Here is a 24,405-nt window from a genome sequence, read left to right on the forward strand (position 1 = left end):
ACACAAAAGCTTTTTTTTTATTCTTGAAACACGTCCTTTACAGAACAAAACCGTCCCACCAAAATGGAATCTTTTATTGTCAGCAAGAATATGTTGTGAAGGATGAAATACTGGGGCCTATATTGACTATGCTGAGGAATTATGGCAAACAAACAAGGTGACAGCAGCAATGACAAAATGCCTCATATTGTGCATGCATGCATGCATGCCAGGAAGCTTTTGTCAGGATTTGAAAGCAACCATTTGGCTGCAACAACACAGCTCTCAGTCGTAAGAGAACATGTGATAGAGATTAAATTGGCATGCAAGGTTAATTGATGCCATGATAGACTGCTCTTTTAAAGTATCTGCACAATGTATTTTCATACCTTGAGTCCCAACTTCACAAGTTTTGCATGAACTGTGTCATTCATAGTAGAACACCAAATTAAGTACAGCATGTGTTATCGCAATGAAAGCTTTTGGCAATATCCCGTATCAATCATTTTCATTTTCACACCTTGCATTAGTTAGCCAACTTTTACACTGCTTATTCTAATAAATCTATTCATGTAACCATTGTTTTCATTTTCACACCTTGCATTAGTTAGCCAACTTTTACACTACTTGTTCTCATAAATTTATTCATGTACTTATGCAGATATTTTGTTAAGCTTCTCAGTAATACTACCATTTTACTTTTCAACTTTGGGCAATGTATTTCGTCTCGTGCTTTATTTAATGCGCCGACTTTTTAAATTCTCATACAATGTTCTTCCTCATATGTCCCCAAAATGTAAACAGTTCTGAATGCAATCAACTGAAGTTTTGTTTCTGTCTTGGGCCCATATTCTAAGCTCAAATCATTTGAGTTTTTAGCCTCGCGTAATTGGCAGAAATGCCGGAACTTCTCACCGCAGCTCACAGTTGCTACAGAACTGACATCCGCTTCCAGAATTTTCAGCAGACACGTGAAGGAAAAAAAACGATGCAAACTCAAAATGACGCAGACGCGGAATACAAGCTCTGGACTTTCTAACGAATTACATCCATTAAGATGACAGAAAAGCATGTGCACCACAGTTCTCCACATAAAAACCTCTGTACACACTTCAGTTCTTTCATTCGTACAGTATTGATAACACTCTATTCTTACAGCTGCAAACACAATAGATTCACAGCACCACGTCTAGAGCGGAAGACTGACCATGGCAATATGGCAGCCTTTCTGCTCGCAGAAAAATCATATCCAGCCTACTGGACTGGGATTCGTTTATTTTAGAAGCAGTTACAACTAATCATCTTTTGCACATTGAGACGGCAATGCTTTAGGACAACTTGGAAGTTTAGTTAACCTGTGCGAGTTTATTTGCCCGAATTGCACAAAAATAAATCCTAATGTTATTTCCCTCACCTGAGAACTTCGAACATGAAAATCTCATTTTCTGTGCGGCCTCATTCCCAGTGAAGATTTTTTCTAAAGGTGAAATATCTGGTTGAGATATCGCTTGTGTTTTTGGAAAGCCAGCAAAGTGGTTGTGGTTTGGATGGATGCTATTGTTACTTTCTGCCTTGCTTTTTTCTTATGTCCAGTATATTGGATGCCGGGTCGGAATATGGCATATCAGGCGTGACGCAAACTATTAGTATAATGACAATCAAAAATACTAATTAGAATGCACACAAAACTCGAGCCAAAATATTTTCCCCTTCAATCTCCAACCTCTAAGTCCGCAAAGCACTAAGTAGTGTTGTGGCCATGTTAAACTTACGTATTAGCTAAAATACGTATTATCTAAACTTTAAAATAGTAATTTAAAAATGGTAAAGTTACAACATAAACTGCACAACAATATAACACATGTTGCTATGGCTTGACTCGAAGGTTTGCATTGAGGCTGAGCTGAAGGTCAAATGGATGCAGTCCAGCAGTGCTTGAGTTTTGCATTGAAGAGGGCTCTCGCTCTAAAACATCATCACAGGGGATCAAAGGCTGCAGTAGTGGAAATGAGCCTGGTGTGGAAGTAGAAGGCTCAAATGTAAAATTCTTATGGCAGAATATTTCCGTCACTGCATCCGTACTCAAAAATTGACACCAGACAGCAACTTAATTAGCTATTCTTGTTCATAGGACAAAAGGCAGGATCATAGCAAAGAAAAATTGTGTATGCATATTACATGCATGCATTTAAATAAATAAACAGAAACTGGTTTCCAGAATTAATGGCAATAAACTTATGTGCCAGCACAGTGCAACTGTTGTACTTGGAGACTTGAATGCAGAGCAGATGATTTTCACCACCCAGAGAAGGCACTTTGGGTAATCCAATATGATGGCAAGACACAGTGATTACCACGCTTCATGCAAAGAAAACAGTCTAAAATATTTGCTAATTGATGTCATTTTTTATTCAATAAATCTTGGCAACATTTATTTCAAGAACTTTATTTACCAAGTAAAAATAAAAGTTTTTAGCTGTGTACAGGCTGAGTGAGAAATATAAGGTCAACTTTCCACGGACTTAATTTCCGGAGCTGTTTACCATGCTGGATGTGACGTCATGATGACGTCAGTTCTGGTTAATACACGTGACCGGATGTGATGTCACAAAGTGTGACACTTCTCACGGATGCACGCTCGGACAGACGGGCGAACAGACACTCATGAGCCGATAAAGGCTTTCGCCTTAAAAACAAGTTAGAAAAAAGACCTCTATATGTGGTACAATTTTTATTTCTTCACTGATATTCAAAAAACAGTTTCTGGAGAGCAAGTCCCCTTCAACAAGAAAGCAAACAGAAAAGCATAAGGAGGGCACATCACATAATACCAGAGAATGAAGCATATGTATGGCCCCTATGTCATGCAAGACATCAAGCAGAGTAGAAAAATATGGTCCAGCAAGCAATTATTACTGAATTTCCATTTAACTGCACAAAAGAAATAAAGGCCTTCAGTAACAAAAAAGCATTTTGACCACAAACTCAGTACTATATCTCAACTTTAGTTACCCAGGTTTTATAGCCTAGGAACTTCAACAAAAAGCCCACAAGAGTCAGAGAGCATGAAGAAAAGGAATATTATGAGCAGAAATTAAACCTGAACATGCAAAAAAGACATCTGTTGAAGGGTAGTACACTAGCCAATTTCACAGCACCACTGTTCACAGAAGGAACCGATCACATTTGCGCCTTTTGCTGTGCAGAAAAAAGTAACACATTCAACAAGTTCCTTGTCGGATTATCCTTGTGCATTTCTATCAATGAGCCCACTGATCCACACAGGCCGACCTGAAAGCAATATACACCGACAGTCCCATATGGAGAAGAAACTCAAAATGTTCTGCAAAGGGGTCTTGGAGAGGCCCCCTCCATTGGCTACACTACATCGAGTAATGCCCCTGTTTCGTGCTTGACACCAGAGGAAGTGCAATTTGTGCAATAACTGCGTGTAATTATACGTCCTCAAAGTTTGACATGGTTGTGCAATACTGGCAGCCAAGGAATATCCACTTTCACATAAAAATGTTATATTCACTTAAAGCACTGCTTTTAAAAAGCAATAGCATAGTTTACAAAGTTGATAAAGACATGCTACACACAGGTTAGTAAATTACCAGTACGCCAGCGGCACGACTGCAACAAGGACCTCAACATTTTGCAGCAGTTGAAACAACTATGTTTACATGGACAGCCCATTTAAAATCAACAAGAGTGAAGCAATTTGATACATTTTTCTCTAATTTTACTTTGCCGCTTATCTGGTTTGGCGCATTTAATTCAAAGGTAACGCCATTGCGAAGGTAGCAAGAATAACCACTAGACCGTCAAAATAAGAGTATAGGCTCGAAGCAGCCTCCTTACAAAATCACAAGTAGGGTACGGGACGCATTGTTGCAAATGTGCTCTGCCACACCCCCCCTCGATACTGGCAGAACACACTATGGCTTTAATCAGGAATGACCAAATCTGGGTGCGCACTACGTTCATGGTATTTCTGACCTGCCCTACTTGCAAAGACACTGGAACAAAAGCGGCATGCAAACGGTTTTTCATGCTTGTGGGTTTGCACATGAGTGCGCAAGTTAAACTTCTCCGCAAAGGCCAGGGGACATAAGTGGCACTTGTGTGGTTTCTCACCAGTGTGGATGCGGACGTGTCGTGCCAGTTTATCGCTCCGTCTAAAACCCTTGCCGCAGTGCGTGCACTTGTACGGCCGCTCACCCGTGTGAATTCGAACGTGCGCTACCAGGTTGCCCCTATGAGTGAAAATATGGCTGCAATATTCGCACCGAAAGATTTGGACATTGGTGTATGTGCTCTTGTGGTCCTTGAAGTGGATGCACATATCTGTGATTAAGCCACACTCATCACACAGGTACTGCCCTCCTTCAGTTTCTGAATTTTGCTGATGCGGTGAGTCGCTCCGAGTCCAAGTTGTGACCAAGCCTGCACAAGGAAAAGTACCTTTTTAAAATAGAAGGGATACATTTTCAGTCTACCAACGACTGCCTGTCCACCTTTGAAGATAAATTAATGCATGATGAGGATACCTTAACTCAAGGTTTATATTCACCAGGACATGATCACAGTAAACTTTAGGAAAACTGTGCCCTCAAACAAATAGCTTTAACTGTGAAGGCCACATTCATTTATCAGCATACAGATAATAAATTAAAAAAATACTGAATTTGTATTTGACTGGAAATGTACAGGGTCTTGAATATTTGGGAGCTGGGATTTAAAAAATTCCTATGCAAAATCTACTACCCCATTCGAGCTGAAATAATGTTCACAAAATAGCAAAATATCGTCTACGTTATCTGATAAGTGATTCAACATCAGTACTTGCCTGGATTTTCCAAAATCGAGAAAAAACTGCTCTCGGCGGCATGCACAATTTTCGCAGAAGAAAGTCGAAAAGCTATTTTGATATGGTGTGTCATCTGTCGGGCAACGAGGCAAGCGCGCCAACGGCCGGGATGGAGCATGTCTCACTGCTCGACAGATGACGTATCATGTCAAAATAGCTTCCGAATCTCTCATGCGATAATTGTGCACGCCACCGAGAGCAGTTTTTTCTAGATTTTGGAAAATCTAGGCAAGTGCCGATGTTGAATCACTTATCAGATAATGTAGACTATATTTTGCTACTTTGTGAACGTTATTTCAGCTCGAATGGGGTAGTAGATTTTGCATAGGAATTTTTTTAATCCCAGCCCCCAAATATTCAAGACACTGTACATAATATTGACAACTGCTGATTACCATTTACAAGAGTAAGCGTCAACAGTGTCCCCAACAAGTTTCTTCACACCTTTCCACATGCTCTAAAGTCAGAGTATCATGGCATGCATCTACGAGAAATAACTTCACTGGTCGAAAATGATCGCTGGAGTTATGCTCCCAAAGCATCTAATTTAGGGCTTCAAAGTTCAAGGCAGGTTTATACTGAGGAATTTTCTAATTTATTGAAGGAAAGGTGCTGCCATACAAAACCAATATTTTTCTATTCAATACAAGACCTCCTTAAAATATACAGCAAAACCTTGTTTATACGTGTTTTTTTTTAATGTGGCGAAAAAAGTATCATCCAAGAAAACTTAGGATCCGAACTGCCTAATATTGAATAAGTCAACTACTGAATGAGGTACATAGGCATTTAAAAATGAGGCTTCCACAGCATAAAAGTGTAGGTAAGAATTATAAAAGCATCCAGTATGCACAGCTCCTTTTTTTAGCTCTCGCAGAAATCTGTCCATATTTGCGATGTCCTAAGTGCGGAAGAGAATTAGTGACAAATCTGGTTCATAGAAGGCAATGACGAGCCGGGATGGCTTCCTTGGTTGTTTCCGGATGCTTTGCCCCCTTACACCAGTGACATGTGAAGAAAGCATCGCAATGGCTTACAGCCGCCTCGTTTTTGCTCACGCTGCATTCCCCAGACCCGGCCCGCTAGTATGGAAGTGAATAATTGTAGAATGGTTCAACCCCTATGCCACCTATGCCTATGCCTCCCCTATGCCTCTAAGGCACTGCAAGGAAACCACCGCGTTTCTCCTGATGAAGTCCTGTTTCTGCGGTGACAGGCTCTCTGTATGTTGGCTCGTCGGCTTTCATGCTTTGCCCCTTTGCACCTAAACACTGCCGGAAAGCAACTGTGGCGTGGTTCGGTGTCACATGATAATTGACGTCACATTGTGCCCGAGTACACAAAGAGGAGCACGCAGCGCGCAAGGCCATTGCTGCAGCATGAAGCCCGGAGAAGGACACAAACGAAGCTGTCGCACATACACTAGGTTTAACCGTAGCTAAACCACCAGCAAATTTTTTTCATGTCGCGAGTGCTCGTTAGTACATGTCCAGTCAATCGCAAAATGTATTATACGACTATAATTTGTCGAAATTTTGAATGCAGTAATTGGGAAATCGCATTATCCGGGAACATATTAACAGGGAGAAAAATTGTATAACTCTATGGGAGGTGTTTACGAAGATCATGGCGTCTTGCCCTATCAAGTCCTGGAGCATCAATGAACAAGAAGTGGAAGCTGTGACAGATTTTCTGTTCTTGGACGCCAAGATTATCTCGGAAGGAGACTGCAGCCATGAAATAAGGAGACGCCTGCTTCTGGGAAAGAGAGCAATGGTTAGCCTTGACCGGCTAGTAAAGAGCAGAGACATTAGTCTGCCAACCAAGATCCGTATAACCCGTGCTATGGTCTTTCCAGTTGTGATGTATGGATGCGAGAGTTGGACTGTGAAAAAGGCTGACCGCCGAAGAATTGACGCGTTTGAATTGTGGTGCTGGCGAAGACTCTTAAGAGTTCCTTGGACTGCCAGAAGATCAAATCAGTCGATATTGTCGACCATAAACCCTGACTGCTCATTGGAGGGTCAAATTCTAAAGTTAAAGCTCAGCTACTTTGGTCATCTGATGAGAAGAGAGGAGTTGCTGGAGAAAGATTTGATGTTGGGAAAGGTTGAGGGTCGCCGGAGAAGGGGTAGGCAGCGAACACGATGGTTAGATGGCATTCTCGAGGCATTGCAGATGAAGCTATGTGATGTTAAGAAGATAGTGAGAGACCGGAAAGCGTGGCGTGACATGGTCCATAGGGTCACGAAGAGTCGGACACGACTGAACGCCTGAACTGAACTGAACTGATGGGAGGTGTTTTACTGACCGCGATTTTGAGCATATGAAACGGGAAATCGTATGAACCAAGGACGCACCAACAAGGTCCTACTGTATATATATATATATATATATATTAGCATAGGTGCTAGAAGGAGGTGTTGTAGCCATAGACTGAGCTTTGTGGAATACGTAACCTTCCAAACTAGACTTCTGCAGCACAAATACATGTCACTTGTTAAAACAGAAAAAAAATGAAGCTGACTGAGACGTACGGGGAAAAACAATAAAGCATTTAAAAAGTATAGCAAGTAGAAATATTCAACACAAAGCCTAATTAGGTGTTGACAAATACATACTTAGGATGGCATACCATATGCAGCAGCCTGCCTTTGATTGTAGCAGAACTGAACACATGAAAGCACAGAAGTGATGTCTACAAGCTGAGAATAGAATAGGAGCATGAAAACTCCATTTTCCACTTTTTCAGATACTGCTAGGAATGAATACTGCTTACATGCTTTATTAAAATCAGTAACTCTTCTTTGTGCATTTGCAGAAATGAAGATCCCAAGCATGAGCAAATACACCACGACATGATCAATGAAAATGCCCTACATGACTTATCAACCATGTATGCAAATTCTCTTTTCAATTGGATATTTACATCAAGTAATGAATCGCACATTTTAACACTTCCAATTTTCACATGAATTCCAATTTCACATTAATTCGCATAAATTTCACATGAATTACAATTTCCAATTTTCAGCAATATTAAGCACTCCCAAAGGATATTTTACTCTTTTTCTGCTTAGTGCCTCCTCTATGATGCCCCTAAAGTTGCACATCTACATTTATGCCAAGTACACGTGTGAGTACACTTAGGAGCTGATTTGTGAACCCATGAGAGCATGTCATAAATTTACAAACAATGACAAAATACATTTACGCACATTTAGAAGTCACTCCTACCACAACTACGGCTAATTAAACAACCAAAACAAGTATGGTGGGAATGAACTGCCGAACATCCTGGAGTAAATCTGCGGCCTAGGCTTGCAATGCTGCTTTTTTGTATGCACCAAAATGTGCTTGCTCTATGAACAACAGCCCTTGATTCTTAAGGTTTCAATGCACAGTGAAGGATGGAGTCTCATCGCAACAGCAGCACATACTGCTGCTGCACTGTTGAGTCAATCAAGGGTGTCATTTTTGCCACCCTTCCAGCAACATACACTGTTGGAAGGAAACTGCTACTAGTATGAAATAAACACAAAAAACATAGTGTCAACATCAGGGTAGTGGACCATCAAGTAGTCTGATGCTAGAATTCAGTCTACTGCAACTTCTTGCAAAAATCTTAGTCCCTGATAGACCCTCTTAACCCCCCCATGGAAGTCTTTGGAAAGGAAGTTGGAGGAAATAAACTAATGTCCCGGCAACATGGTTAGTTCCACTTCAGAATTAGATTTAGGCACAGCTTGGATGACTGAAGAAAGGTGAAACACAAAATGGCACCGAAGTAGCTGTTCCTCTGAAAAGAAAGTACAAATGTGTGAGAGAAACTTTTACAAATATTAAAAACGTGGTAAAACATCTCGCAAAACACAACACGTATGTCTTTGCTACAACAGTAAGAGAACATAAGGACATATCAAAGTGAATAATGCAACACTTATACAAACTGCACTGGAGTGACCAGAGCAGGCAACACTGTCCAGGTAATGAATAAACGCCAGAGACTGGTCCAGAGGAGACATGCACATCATTGGGAGTATGACATAGACTTTCAACCTCAAAAATAAATAAGTGCACTTCATGGTTACTTGTTAAAGGAGAGTTTTAGTGTATCGCGATCTGTAATCCGTTACCATGATCCGCCATCACACATTCCACTGCACATGCCCAGATCCCCTTTAAGGCCGATAGATGATGCCATATGCTGGAAGTTGGCAGAGAGAGTTGCCGCATCACAACCAAGCAGCACGTGCGCACTGGACACGCGCAGTAGAGGGTCAGAGTGACATATCATGGATCACGCTAAGCTAAATATCTCTAAAACCATTCCATTATACACAGCTACAGTGTAATACTACTGGTACAAGGGATGAGTGTGAAGCACCTCACTGTGCCCACTAGGTGCAGATTGTCTTTCATGCAATGACTGCTAAGCTATGGCTGGCCTATGAAGATAGCCATTTGCTGTTTTCAAGCAGTTTTTCTGCAGACCTTTTTGTTTGGCTTCTCAACATGAACTCCAATGCCTGAAAGAGGAAAAATGGCATGACATCAAATTTGTGACAAAGACAAAATATTGTGAGAAGCCCTGCTCAACAGCACTTTCTTTTTCCTGGAATTCCTCAATAAAAACCAGAAAACAATGTGTCAAAACTCGTGCCAGAACCCTATAGCTGATTTTATGCTAAATTAAAAGAAACACGTTTTTCTCTACAAAGTCACGGCCTCTTGCCCTCCTTAGGACAGTTTACACACCCTCATGGCTGCACATTCTCTTAAATCAAAGTTCAGGGCATGATGACAGAAAATGTGGCAACCATGGCAATAAGGCTGTTGCAATATAGGACAACCAAACATTGGGGAAGCCATATTTTAAAAAATGAGAAATTATAACCACACAAACAACAAAAAAAATGTCGAGAACATCAGTGAAATGCAGCCATGACATGTGCAGAAATGCATTCCCATCGACTCCCTACATATGCTCTTCTATTGCATTCTCATTATATTTTTTTTGTCTGTCTTCCTCACTCTTCCCATATTTCCTAGCTTATATAGATAATCTACAGTCCCATCTACCCACCCACGGGAGCTAAACACAGCCATGTACACAGAGTACGCCTTTGAAGGAACGGCTTGATTCCAGGCTTTTTTTCTCCACTAAGCCTCAACCCAGCTTGTCATTTAGGTAAGCTCTGCAGTATAGACATTAAAGTAACTGAAAATCAGAAGTGCTAACACAAAATGCATTTGTGCACCCAAAAAAAATCTTATGCAGGGAGGCAACACAAATACAGACCAATTTTTAGAAATGCTTTTCTACCCTCAATATATAGAACACAATAAAAATTACGAGGGACACTTTAGCTCTGCCTTAAAGGGTATGATGTGATAATGCAGGCTACCACCGCACATATAAAGACCCTCTCTTACCAAGCCGTATGAATGTGCCTGCGTGGCCTAGGGGTAATGTGAATGCAAGTGTCGTAGCAAGCCGATTCTGATATCACCCTTCTATATGAAAGGAGAAACCCTAGTTGGCAGCTTCTGCCAAAGAGAACGTCAGGAAACCGTACGTCCAATGAGAGAGCGGCCATGTCAGCTGTCGGCTGCCACCTGCCAGCGCCATGTTTGCAATTTTTTTACTCACAACACCGACACCGCTGCTGCCGTTGGATTTTTTAGTGAATGGGGCCTTTAACACTACTGCATTATAAAATAGGAGAATTCACCATGGTTCCCAGCAGAATCAAAAGGAATAGGTCTCCTGCTTTTCGTGCATTCCCACACAAAGTCACACATAACAGTTTTGCAATGCCTAGCATGTTACCAGAATTCCACATGCACACTAGTTTCTAACTTTAGTTGCATACACAGCATGTGACAGTACATGCCAATTTACAGACTATGACGTCCAAGCTTAACCAGCTATTAAGAAAAGTGTTTTCCTAGAAACATATTTTTCTTTAGCTTACCAATGTGAGCTCCAATGCCTGCAGAAACGACAAAAGCAATGTGACATTTTTGACAATGATGCTGTGTTACAAACAGCCATGTTTGATAATTCTGTGCATTCCACATGGACGTTCTAGCCACTAACTTTTCCAGACAGCAAATTAGTCAAGCACAGCTATAGAATTGGAGGGACACTTAAGATCTGCCTTTAAGGGTATGACATGACAGCATTGAAGGCTTCGACATTTGGCTCTCATTGCAGAGCCTTGTTCACATGCCTGCACTTTGCCTGCACTTAATCAGTAATGAGTTATTATGCACCTCTATTACATCACAGATACTCATTAGCACATATTAGCACCACTTTAACCAAACTGTGCCAAACCAAACTCAAGAGTAGAGTATAATTCAGGGTCCAAGGGTTTCAGTGGATTCAATTCTTACCCAAAAAGAGAAGCCCAACCTTGCCCTGCCTGAAGTTTCACATAATGTGTCCTCGTGACAGTACTCCACCCACCGATCAACCAGTCCTCGGCAATGTCAACTGCCAGAGGCATGCCGATAATTTTTTTGGTCCCAACACCAATGCCACATTTCCTGGAGAACAGGACCCTTAATATTATCCCCTGATGCTAGTAATATCTCAATGCTTGAGGGCTCCAACCACTGCGCTGCCTATAGAATAACTCAAATCGAACCACACATTCTTTCAGTTAAACCGGTGATGAATTTTGCGATTAGCTTCAGGGTGGAAGATTACACTCCTACTGAACCTGAGGTGAATTCAGAGCAATAACTGGACAGCCATCTTAACGCAGTGTGAAGAATCTCAACACTAACACAAGTGTGGACCATCGCCAGTACAATAAAAAGATAATTAGGGCCAGTGGGTGCAGAATGTTTGCAACAAACATCACTAACTTGTAGAAGAGGACAAGAGAAAAAGGCACGCAAACATTACAAGCGCTCACTTTCAAAAGATTGGTTTTCGATAATGACAGTGAATTAAGATGACTGTGGTAGCAGCCTGTCAAATGGACCTTTTCCTGGAAACATTCCATATATGCCCGCCCCCTTGGATGCCATTTTTGCCAACTATGCCAGACAACAATGAAATTCGCTGCACATGCTTCTCCACGGACGTTTCCTGGATTATTGAGGATTATTGACATGACAAACTACTAGAAAATAATTGGGTGCAATGCTATCATGTTCTGGGCCCTTGAAAATAAATGAGTGACTGGCTCACTGGCATCGAGTGAGAAAGTGAAAAGACGCAGTCACGACTTGCCAGCGCCCTTTTGTCACTAAATAAACATAAAAAGGCTTCATGCAAGGCATGTCCACAGATGACTTATGGATCAGTAGGAATATGCCCTGGCAAGGACAAGACAGCCTTACTGCCTGCAAAATAAGCCCATTGCACTATTGCAAATTAACTTTCCCAGAAAATACGAGGGTGTGTCAAACATGCTTGGCCTGGTGACTGCAAGAGGGGTGCCCCACTGGAATAAGGTACATTGACAAAGAAAGCATATATGCTTATCTGACGAGAAACAAGCTATGACCGCCAAAGATTATTCCACTATTGTGATTGTAGAAAAAAAGTTACCGTTTTCCCTCTATCTTCCCCCTCCTCCCCATTCCTACAAAGGTTCATACGATTAAAAAATAAAAGCTGAAATAAGTGTTCACCCTGTTCGTATCGCCATGTCTCTGGTCGTATTGTGTAAGTCTGCGCTATCCATTACAACAATAATAATAGTAATAAAAATTAAACGAAAGAGTCGCCGGAAAGTAAAAAAAAAAAAAAAAAAAGGATTTCTGTTTATACTCGTCGACGTCTGTTATTTTTTGTTGTTGTTGTTGTTTAAATGTTCCCTCCCGGCCAAATGGGATTCCATTATGTTCTAAAAAAGAAAAAAAGAAAACGAACAATAGAGAGATTTAGCACACCGTGATTCGCGATCCGCTACCGTGAACCGTCACCGCGCGTTCCATTGCGCATGCCCAGATCACTTTCATGCCAATAGATGGCGCCACATACTTGATGTCGGCACATTGACCTGGCGCATCGGAACCAATCAGCTTGTACGCCCCGCCCACGAGCGGTAGAGTGTCACGGTGGCGGATCGCGGATCACGGTATGCTAAATCTCTCTAATATAACAATACAGCTCAGTCCGCGGTTCTCACACCACTCTCAACAATCGAAGCAGACATTTGCCAGCTTAAGGTGCTTCGCTGCGTAGTACTGCGCCTGTCTACGAGAAAATTTCATTAACTCTAGCTAACACAACAAAGTAGGAGCAGCGCAAAATATTCCATTTACTTTTGCCTCGGGGAGCACGTGAATCAAAAGCTGCATGTTGAACGCAAATTGAAATTAGTCGATGAAACAGCCTCTGTATCGTTAATGCTAACCTATTACAGCTATCCTTATGCAGGGTTTAGACTTATTTCTGGCCTCATAATTTCTAAAAAAACTCGAAACGTTCACTAGTAAGCGGTAACGGCGAACACACACGGGAGCGCACTTCCTGTAAACGACAGACGATCACCTGACCACAGAACGGTTCCGATACTTGCTCTTTCTGCCCAAAACACATCACTTCACCACAAACATCCAGAAACATTCAACACCAACGTATAGTACCTAGAATATACTATATAACCAACATATCTGCTTGAACTACGGACAGCAGTTGAACGCGGATCGGCTTTATAGTGAACTAACGATTTCACGATGACTGGCTTGTAATGGCTTACATGAATCCCGGCCCCCCGTTGACTGCATAAAGGTAATTGGTTGATTGCAACAAAATAAAGCTGCATTTTAGCACAGTTTTTGTTTTGGAAGAACATCTTATATACATATTTAATGGTTACCTACGCTATGTGTAGCTCGCTGTGGTACTGCGGTACTGACGCTAGCGCCGATTACCGACGGCAACAGGAAACATGCGCGATAGCGCATTTCAGCGCATTGCGCCGTCTGCTGCGTCGTCTGCTGCGTCGTCTGCTGTAGAGCTGTACGCGCACGGGCTCGGGCTGGCCTGAAAGACCGTACCCGGAAGCAGCCCGGAGGCACTCTTCCTTGGGCTCAGGCCGAGCCCGGGCCAAAGTATATTTGTCTCGGGTGGGCCAGGCCGGGCCGAACACATGCAACGTTTTCTGAAGCGCGACTACGGCCATAGTGCGATAAGCAGAATGCAGAGCATTTTCCCGCGTCCTCCCCACGCGAGAGCTCCCGAGTTCTTTCCCGGCGTCAATCCGCCTTTCCTCAGCGCCTCTTCGCCAAGAACATATCTTTTATAGCAGTCAGTGACCGATCAGGGGGGTTCAGGAGCGCCGCAAATGCCTCAATTCAATGCATAACTTGTTTTCGCACATTTATGTGCTGTCTCTGTGTGCATGAGCGCCGCAAATGCCTCAATTCAATGCATAACTTGTTTTCGCACATTTATGTGCTGTCTCTGTGTGCATTTAGCAAAGTTTTCATTTCAACCGTGATAACTCAACATTTCAAAATTTTGGATACAATTACCATCCTGAATTATTTCCTTTTATATATCATAGTGATGCAACTGCAAATATGGCATGATGGGTCGGGCCGGGCCCGGGCCTTAAATTCCTTTCAGAGTTAGACCTTTATTCATTTCAAAGTTGGAATTCCTTTCAAAGGCCCTTTCAGAGTTGGACCTTTATTCATTTCAAAATGGGAATTCCTTTCAAAGGCCCTTTCAGATTTGGACCGGGCCGGGCTCGGATCTGTAGCGTAGGGCCCGGGCTGGGCACGGGCTCAAAATTTCGGCCCATACACACCTCCAGCCTGCTCCGCCTCGCCTCGGCAATGGTTGGGTACATGCCGAAATAGTGCACTGTATAGACTTGCGCTCAGGACTTCTGCTCCGAAAACACGTCAGCGATTACTTGCGATCGAAATGCTATTGGCAATCGCTGCAGAATAAATACCTGCATACGGTGCATCGATCATGTATAGCGAGTAGAAGATATAGGGTGCTTCATGCATACATTTAATAAATTGTACGCAAACGATTTTATTTCAACATTGGAGGTCTTCCGAAGGGCCTTGAACACACACCAGGAACAGATCACCCTCTTTAGATTTATGATTTGCTGCGCACAGACTGGCTCCGGTCGCCTCTTCAAGTATGCACGTAGGCATATCTGCTCCCAATAACCATATGAATCACCCACATACTCTGGTACACCTCACGTGCGAATGCACGTCTTTCGCAGCACAGAAAAAAACATCGAGAATAGGGCCCGTATTCCGAGTTTGCGTCGTTATCGAAATGTCGCTATTTCACGTATCCTCGAGTCATCTGAATGGTCGGAATGCCGAAACCGGGTGTTGCCACTACGGAACCGGAAGAGGTGGCAACATATGTTCCGGCGTCTCCACCAATCAAATGACTCGAAGTCGGGGAGACAGCAACTTTCGATAACGAGTCGCAAACTCGGAATACGGCCCAGGCCTCCTTGGGGAGACATTAAGATGCTGAAGGACTTTCTCCCAGAGGATGCCACGCAGTCGAAGCTCTGGTCCTCCTTTCACAACCGATCTGCTAGCCCCACTCCGACTGATTGGTCGATTCCGACCGGCAGACCTGTCAAACAGGAGCAGCATGCTGACTGACAGTTTTCCTTATGTGTGTGACAGTTTTTATTATGCAATTGTAGCGCAATGAATTCTGCCCCTGCTGATCACCCTCGAGCTATATTGCTCCCTGCTCAAGAAGAACCGGGTAGCACCGAACAGTAAAATAATATTACAAAAATGTTATACAAGTTGCATAAAGTTTGTGTGGGATGAAAGACGTTGGTGTAACATTCAAAATAAACATTATAGCAATGCTGACTTTTCAATGTTATTATAATATATTATAAATGAACAATAATATTCTATATATGTTTTGTATTCAAATATTTTAACATTACAAGTAAACGTTGCGTGATTGCAATCTCTACATGCTATTAATTATAATATTTGAGTTAGAACTATAAAACGAACATTGCATATATATTTCCAGCACATTTCCCCTTTTTCTTCTCGTAAATTAAGATGTTTTTTACATATCAGCAACTACGTCTGAAATGATGCGTGCACGCACAGCCTCGTGATTTTGTTGGAAAGCTTTTTTTTACCCATTCGCCATTATCACTGATGACATCGTCTGCTGGTGATGGATATAAAAGCTTGATTGAATCATAATTGTAGCGAATAAACACGTTCACATAGAGAACAGACAACACAAAGACGAACACTGCTGTGCATGCATTCTGTGTTCTCTGTTTCTTCTCTTTGTGAGCATGTTTATTCGCTGTGAATGCTACCAACTAGACCAAAAGCTCGTTAGTCGAGTATAAAAGCTTGACTCTATGCTAGATTTGTTCAGAGGTGAGTACTTGTTTGGATTACACATGTTGCTATTGCGGAGTTTACGTGAGTGGTGGGCTTGCGACGAGCTCGTGCAAAGTTGCTTCATCGTTTTCAAGAACATTACATTTAATTATATTACCTGGCAGATTCATGTATATTTATAGAAAGGAACATTATACTCGTGTTTTTATGTAACATTACTAAAGCATACCTTAGAAAAGAGGACATTAAGAGCATTGAAATAACGCTCGACCGAAACAAGTTAAATCGGTGCTACCTGGGACGCCGATCGACCTCTATGGTTGACGTTTACATACAAGAAAAAGCGCTAAGAAAAAATTCAGGTTCTTATCGATAACCATATCCTTATGCTAAATTAGGCTTGTTGTGTAATTATACGTGTGCCACGGAACATGCTTCTAAAAAGTGAATCCTGCTAAAATTTTGCACAGAAATGACATTTCACAATCAGTATTTTTATACCAGATTTGCTTTCCTGCTTCAGAAGTCGGATATTTGCATCTTCTGTGGTGACAGCGAAGCTAGACTCTAGAGAAGCGCCGTCACAACGATGGCACTGGTGGCGCCATCTCGGCGCCTTACTAGCTCAAGAAGGTTTATTGCGATATAAAACAAACAAAACCATCCAAATTTCGCGTAGATTTGTGCAAACTTTACCTTGAGGATTATAATTGATAAAGTAGTTGATATAGCCCTCCAAACTATCTACAAAACAATTTCATTTGAGAATTCAGCTGTTCGCATCATCAAGCCGATCGCCACGCCGAGGTGTTGTTTTCTATGTGATCTCTGCTGATAAATATTCATTACTGTACAGCTCCACCGAACACCACTTAATATATTAATTAATGTCCACAAGTCGGGCACATATATACACACAAGTGCACGTAACAGTGAGTATCTAGATGTGATGTGAACCTCCTTTTTACAAAACCGGTTTCCGCGCTAATAAACAATGTTCGGAAGTTAAGTATGGTGGAATCCTTTTTTGCTTGAGGGAAGCGGACAACACACTCCTCACCGCACTCTACTCTGACACAAAGCACACGTGGAACGCTATAGCGGAGATGTTGCGAGCGGCTTAATTGGTTTCTTTTCAGGCTTGTGGTCACGCGCGGCTTGATAGGGCGAACTCCAAAACGAAATAACATACTTGAAGACTGCTTCTCTGAAGAGCATATTAGTGTTTTGCGCAACTCTTCATGATTGATGTCGTGGGAGCGCTTTGCGGCTTGGCTTTCCGCCACCTCGTAGCCGATGACACCTATGTGAGGGTATCCATTGAAAACGCATTGAAAGCATTTTGCTATGCAGGTTATGCACGAAGTGCAGATAGTATTGGACCACTCATGAATAGGTAACCCACACCGTAATCTTTGAAGGAAGGGCAGATTTAGAAACCGCCAGGATCACAACAGTTTGAGCCACATGTGTCCGTAGCTTCTTTAAAGCAGCCTTAATGGCAACGCTTTCGGCCGTTGTTTCGGTACGTTTCGGCATTTAACAGTAGTCGCCCACAAGCTTCCTTTTGCTGCACTATCCTCAACTTGTGCATTTTTCAAACATCATTATAACAGCCTCCATGCTAGCCATCATCCAGAATCTTTCCGTGGCAGCGTCATTCCGGTAGCACATTTTTTTTAACGCGATAGCGATATATAGGCCCCGTTCACCAGAAATCCGGCGTCGACTCGGGCATTTGCGTTGTAAGCAAAACATTACGAGCATGGCGCTGGCAACTGAAATTGCCGCGCGCTTATACTGGGCAAAGGGTTAACTGATTTTACGTTGGGCAGAAGCTACCAATTCGGGCCTTTCCTTGCATATGGGAGGGTGATATATCCATAGAGAAGGCCCCACAACTGCGTTTTTAGGACACAATTACACTAGTACAGACACACAATTCGGGCTAGTTTTGAGCGGAAGGCTGTACATTTGATGTTTTCTGAGCGGCCGCCGGGCAAGGGCAGCGCGCTCCCGACTGTGAGCCGGCTGGTGTGACGTCGCATTTACCCTCAGCAACGTGATGGCACGGTGGTGGTGGTGGAAAACTTTATATTTGGGAGCCTTAAGGGATTACATTCTAATGACGGGTCGGCTCTTGGCTGCGTGTTGTGGCCGGAAGCTGGTGCTTCCCAGCGACACCCAAAGCCCAGTCTGTCAGCCGCTTTTGAACGGCCGGGTCAGAGCTGGACACCGCAGCCTCCCATCGCTCGAGGTCGGAGAGTTGCCAAGTGGCTGGAGGGTGGAATTCCGAGCATTTGATCATAATATGCTCAAAATCAGCTTTAGGTGCCCCACACAGGGTGCACTGCGGCGAGAACAGTCCTGGATGGATCAAAGATAAGAAAGCGGGGCACCGCAGCCCCGCCGCCGCCGCCGCCCCCGCACATGAAGTTGATTGAACGGCTACGCTCAGTAGCCTTGTATACATGAGCCCGACGCAAGCGGGTCGGGTAGGGGGGAGCCGGTTGTCGAGCTTAGCCAGCCCGACCCGCCCGGGTTTACATGAGCTCGATTCTGTCGGGCAAAGATCGCTGCTACACCGTGCGTCGAGCAAATGAACCAGGCGCAGGCGGGAGAGGAGGAAGAGGAGGAATGCTCTGACGAACAGCTCACGGTCCCGTCCCCGACCTGCAAGGAGGCAAGAGAGGAGGCGCCTGCCCGACGCGTCAGCGTATACATGCCCCTCGCCCATCGGGTAGGGTCGAGCCAACCCACCCCCTGCAGTCGGGCTGGCGGGACACGACCCGACGGTCCTTTAGCTCGACCCCCTAGCGTATACATGAGCCCGATAGCCGGTTTTTAGCCCGACAGGCCTCCCCGACCCGACTTTGTCGGTCTCATGTAAACCCCCTGAGTGTCGGCGCGCGTGTCGGTTACCGCGCGTCGCACCGTGCACTTCATGAGTGCCGCGGAGGAAGAGGTATGAGGCAAGTGAAAATAACGTGATATCCGGTTTTGTCAGAGCTTTCACAGGCTAGGTGCGGCGATTTCAGAAACATTCGTTGAAATACTTACTTTGCGCTCATTGCTGTTCATAAAGTTTGTTATTTTGGCCAATCTCAGTGCGATTGCTACCACATGCATGCGCTAGAAATCTCGGCTGCAAATGTCCCCTATAAATTTGTTCACTCTAGCTACACATCCCAAGCTACTGTTCGACCTGTCCGCCAATACAAGGATGCCATAAAGACGAAACAAAGTAGAGGACATGAAGAACGGGAGACACGTGTATGGCATGGCAACGAAATTGCCCAATATTTAACAGCATCTTTCGATCTCGACCACCATGCGGTCTCCTCACGTGCAGAGAGTACCTCGTCACGCACCTTCCAGATCCATGCTCGTGATACACCTTTGGGCTGCGAGATTTCAAAGAGAAGATCGGGGTGGGGGGAAGGGGGGGGGGGGAGCCTCCCGCGGTGTGATAGATTTACATGTAATCCTTCCAAAAGGAGACAAAGCAGGCCCATGGTTGTCAACCAGCTTCAAGGAGGTTAATCTTATAATCTGATAATAATACAGCAGAAGAGCAAAAATATATCACCAGCCTTCCATCTTGTGAATGACAACCACCGAGGTGGCGCAGTGGCTAAGGCGTGATGCTGCTGCGTTGGGAGGATTCACGGGCTAATTACCCGGCCTCGGTGGCTGCTATCCCGGTTGGAGGAGGGGTGGTACAAAAGCGCCCGTGTGCTATATTGGTGCACGTAAAGTGAACACATTCGTAGGACTCCACTACGGAAAATATGTCACCGAAGTGAGCGCAGCGGCTTTGTCGTTGCGCGGCTGCGCTAGGCGGATGCACGGGCTAATACCCCGGCTTTGGTGGCTGTAACCTACGTTGGAGAATGGGTACAAAAACGCCCGTGTGCCATACTGGTACTCGTAAAGCAAACATATCTGTGGCACTCCACTACGGAAAAGAAAATGCCATCGAAGTGAGCGCAGCGGCTAAGGCGTTACGCGGCTGCGCTAGGCGGATGCACGGGCTAATACCCCGGCTTCGGTGGCTGTAACCCAGGTTGGAGAATGGGTACGAAAACGCCTGTTTACTATACGCGTATACGTATATTCGTATAGTAGTAGCCCTCCACTACGCAACTTGTGTGGGATATAATATGTGACCGCTTACTGCGGCCGCTAATGCAAAGGTGCAGATGGCAACATATGTACTTGTGCATTGGCGGCTAGCGGCCGCGGTAAGCTAGGGGGGGTTTGAGGGGTGTGGGAAACAATTTTTTTATCCATGCACGGGCATCATGTTTTGCTGCCTCTTGCCACTAGTCATAGTGACATATGGTGCATTTATCTTCGCTCTGGACTGATCTCGAACCTTTGTCTAATTCTTGAGAGGAAATTCAAGTGATCGAAGGGATACCGCTGGGTAGCTGACATTATACCTTAATTCACCTAATCTGTAAGGTAATATGTTATTGCAAACGAAAAAAGATGACGCCACCAGCATCACTTCTCGGACAGCTGATTGTTTTATACTCTGTCGTCACAGCCGATTCGAATATCCGACTTTTTCTTGAAGAATCGAATAAGGCAAGCACCCCAAGCAAACTTTAAACTTCGTGTGGTTATAATACTGCCATCAAAATGTCATTTCGGTGCAAAAATTTGAGCTACACGGTTTCAGCGGTTTAACTGGGAGAAGCGTTCTACCACACGAGTGTCTGTACAGAAGCTGCCTTATATTAACAACAACAACAAAAAGAAAAGAAATAAGCACGAACACATCATGGCAACTGACATATCCCGTCATCACACTATGATTTCACGCTTGCCTTTCTGCGCAAAATAAAACTAAGCCCACTACCACTGTGCACCACCATGGCGTGCCGCCATGGGGGCATTATTTAAATTTTCCATGCAGCCCGAGCTAGCCAAGACCCTTCCTGTCGAGTTATACACTGCAGGACTCAAATATGCACGCATCCCCTTGTACGTTTCAGAGATAGGTGCGCACTTTTAACGATACCTTTGGAATGGGCGATTTCATTTCGAAAGAATATTTCTTACATAAGCCTTTGGGGATAGTTGCCAGGCCGGTTTGTATTCTAGCGCGCACGCACGCACGAGCGTACACACACACACACGCGCGCGCGCGTGTGTATGCATACACGCACATGTATGTATGTATAGGGTGTTGCACAATTAGAGGCGCGATGTAGAATGCTTCTCCCAGCTAAACCGCGGAATCCTCGCAGTTCAAATTTTGCACAGAAATGGTATTTTGTTGCTAGTATTTTTAATACCAAATTTGTTTGGGGTACTTGCCTGATTCGATCAAAAGAAGTCAGATGTTCCCATCTTATGCGGCGGCGACAACGCCAGACGAGCCACTGCCCCAACAATGGTACTGGTGGCGCCACCTCATGCTGCTTACAACAACTCAAACCTTCTGCCAAAACATTCGCCCGCTCTTTTTCTGCTACAGAGTTGTAAGCAGCATGAGGCGGCGCCACCAGTACCATCGCTGGGGCAGCGGCTCGTCTGGCGTCGTCGCCACCGCATAATATGGAAACATCTGACTTCTTTTGATCGAATCAGGCAAGTTCCCCGAACAAATTTGGTATTAAAAAATACTAGCGACGAAATGCCCTTTCTGTGCAAAATTTGAACGGTGAGGATTCCACGGTTTAGCTGGGAGAAGCATTCTACATCGCGCTTCTAATTGTGCAACGCGCTGTATGTATGTATGTATGTATGTATGTATGTATGTATGTATGTATGTATGTATGTATCTATGTATGTATGTGTGTATGTATGTATGTATGTATGTATGTATGTATGTATGTATGTATGTATGTATGTATGTATGTATGTATGTATGTATGTATGTATGTATGTATGTATGTATGTATGTATGTATGTATGTATGTATGTATTGTAAGGTATGTATTGTAAGCGCACCTCCACCACCTTACACGTGGTGGAGGTGCGCCTTGATTTCCCCGCTGCTTCGTCACCTGCATCCACCTGGAGCTTCGTTCTGGCCGCCGTTTGACCCCGACCACCATCGTCATGACACAAGAGGGCCACTCCGCTATTCCGGCTGCTACCAACTCGACTCCAGCTCCCCTTGCCACTTGGACTGTCAGTAGCCGTCAGCGCGACCCGCAGATGTTCGCCGGTCTCCGCGGCGACGACGCTGATGACTGGCTCGACAGCTACGACCGGGTCAGTGCTTTCAACCGATGGGACGATTCTCTTAAATTAATTAATGTGTCCTTTTATTTGACGGATGTGGCCAAAACGTGGTTTCTAAATCATGAGTCGACGATTCCGGACTGGGCTACCTTTAAACAAAAGTTACGCCAGATTTTCTGCGCTCCTACTGTTCGCACGGAGTCCGCCAAGAAGAAGCTAGAAGCCCGACTTCAGCGGCCTAATGAGACCTACACCTCTTATATAGAAGATGTACTTTCACTTTGTCGGCGCATCAATGACACAATGCCAGAGGCCGAGCGGGTTCGGCACGTCCTTAAAGGTATTGGGCCACTCGCCTACAACGCCCTGGCCGTGCAGAACCCTACCACAATCGATGCCATCATATCCACTTGTCAACGCCTTGACGAACTACAGTCAATACGCCTGCAGCCTGATCCCACTTCATTTGGTTTCACTGCCGAAGCTGACCTCCGTGTGCTTATTCGCGAATTAATTCGTGAAGAGCTCTCGGCTCAAGGTAATTTGTGCCGCCCTGCATCTGAGCCACATAATTCAAGTGCCGGCCTGCGTAGCATTGTTAAAGAAGAGCTGGCCTCAATGACCTATTCCCCGCCAACATCGGTCGCTCCTACCATTTGTCAGGTGCCAACGTACGCCCAGATCACGTCCTTGCCGCCCGCAGTTGGAGCGCCTACGCCACCGGCGCCTACCACTGCTCATGTCGCTGCATTGGCACCACCTGCCGCAGCGCCGACATACTACCCCAACTGGCGCCCAGCCCGCCCTGTGTGTTATTACTGCGGGTACCGAGGCCATATTTCCCGCTTCTGTCGTCGCAGGCTCCAGAATGAACGCCGCGGCTACGAATCATTTGAAGCAGACTACCCTCCTCGCTTCTCCGGCTCTAACCACCGTTCATTCCCCGATTATCCCCGACGTTCATCACCCCCGCCAGAAAGCCCCGCTCCGCCTGCTGGTTACAGGCCTTCAAGACGCCGTTCTCTTTCGCCTTTTCGCCGCTCAGCCTCGCCTCTCCGTCAAGCTTCTCTGACGACCCCCCGCCTGTCGGAAAACTGACCACTGCAGTTTTAGGAGGGAAAACTGCACTCTTCGGCCATCCCAAAAATCCTCCGGAACGTCCCTGGAATATTATTTTAGTGCGGGTTGAAGGATTATCTGTTGAAGCTTTGGTTGACACGGGCGCCGCTGTTTCTGTGATACACACTGACTTGTGCTCCCGCTTGCGAAAAGTGAAAACGCCTTATGATGGACCTGAACTCCGTGGAGCTAATGGTGCAATAATTCGGCATTCTGCTAAGTGTACTGTGCGAGTTTTTGTTGACGGTGTCCGCCACCATGTACAATTTGCCGTGATGTCACCGTGCGCTCACCCAATTATTTTAGGCTGGGATTTTCTGTCTGCCGCATCAGCCAGCATTTCGTGTCGCGACAGGATCATTTACATGAACGAGAGCGATCCGTCTTCTGAACATCCCGAGCCCCGTTATCGCCTGCTTGCCGCTACTAACTCAGTGTTGCCCCCTGGATGCGAACAACTTGTCGCGCTTACTTCTGCTGACATTGATAACGGAGATGTGCTAATCGTGCCTTCTGATCGCCATCTGACCCGCGGAATCGCGCTACCACCAAGTCTTGTTCGGTTTGAGCATGGCACAGCGCTTGTCGCTGCTTCGAACACTTCCCCAGAGCCCATTGTGCTGACTAAAGGGACATGTTTTCCTTGTGTCCTGGACATTCACCCGGTGTCCCTCACCACCCTTACCGCCCCCTCTTCCTCACCAGCAGCTTCTTCCGATGCTTCTCTCTGTGTTCTCTTTGGCACCATCAATCCTGACCTTCCTGCGACTCACCGCCAAGCTTTGCAGGAATTACTTCGAAAACACCAAGCCTCCTTTGATGTCACTTCTCCGACCTTGGGCCGAACGTCTTCTGCACAGCACCGCATTATTACAGAAGGTACTTCT

General features: G+C 44.7%; 1 long non-coding RNA gene across 3 annotated transcripts; it reads right to left on the bottom strand.

Annotated features, from left to right (window-relative positions):
- Positions 1 to 4,317: 4,317 nt before the first annotated feature.
- Positions 4,318 to 13,536, bottom strand: LOC146179178 (uncharacterized). Of its 3 annotated transcripts, none has more exons than XR_014700706.1 (3): positions 13,466 to 13,536; positions 9,347 to 9,381; positions 4,318 to 4,428 (listed from the first exon to the last, which is right to left on the bottom strand). It is a non-coding gene; the product is annotated as an uncharacterized LOC146179178 (long non-coding RNA). The 3 variants fall into 3 exon arrangements; XR_014700705.1 differs by having other exon boundaries at positions 13,371 to 13,530; XR_014700704.1 differs by lacking the exon at positions 4,318 to 4,428 and adding an exon at positions 6,756 to 8,651 and having other exon boundaries at positions 13,371 to 13,530.
- Between the last annotated feature and the right edge of the window lie 10,869 nt (positions 13,537 to 24,405).

Source organism: Amblyomma maculatum, chromosome 9 (assembly GCF_055883805.1).
Source record: "Amblyomma maculatum isolate TAMU_Amacu chromosome 9, ASM5588380v1, whole genome shotgun sequence".
In the NCBI taxonomy this organism is placed as follows: Eukaryota; Metazoa; Arthropoda; class Arachnida; order Ixodida; family Ixodidae; genus Amblyomma; species Amblyomma maculatum.